We start from the raw sequence: 675 nt of genomic DNA, 5'->3' as shown, positions 1-675 counted from the left end.
ACAAAGGTCGCAACTCTTCATAAAAGTCGCAACTTTTCATAAAGTCAACTTTTTATAAAAGTCACAACTTTTCATAAAGTCACAACTTTTCATAACTTTTCATGAAAGGGGTAACCTAGTTTTAGTAATAGATAAATTTAAAGGGGAATCCTTGTTTATGGTGGAGCCACGTAGGCAGGCCTAGGGTGTGTATATATATATATATATATATATATATATATATATATATGATTTAATTGCTAGTGACTGGGGTTATCTGGTGGTTATTAGTTTTAGGCTAGCGTTTGACCATAAATTGTCAAATATTTTTGACAAGCCATTTTTGGGTGATGTTCACCATGCGCTTGACCATAGATTTTCAGAGAAATATTTAACTTTTTTTAAAAATAATTTATATCAATAATTTCTAAAAATTATTAAAAATGCCCATAAATTTATATTATCATTTTATAACGAAAATGTTCCGTGAAAAGGCATGACAACAAACATAATTAGCATAAATTAAAAAAAGAGGAAGAAAACGAAAGGAAGATACCAATGATTTGTATACAAAAAAACTACTATTACTACTTGTAATTGAAAGTGAGAGAAAGCGTAGTTAATATGTATATATAGAATTTGGGGCAAATTCTAGTGTATATATATATATATATATATATATATATATATATATAG

Source organism: Solanum pennellii, chromosome 4 (assembly GCF_001406875.1).
Source record: "Solanum pennellii chromosome 4, SPENNV200".
NCBI classification, from domain to species: Eukaryota; Viridiplantae; Streptophyta; class Magnoliopsida; order Solanales; family Solanaceae; genus Solanum; species Solanum pennellii.
This window is presented reverse-complemented; position numbering follows the sequence as displayed.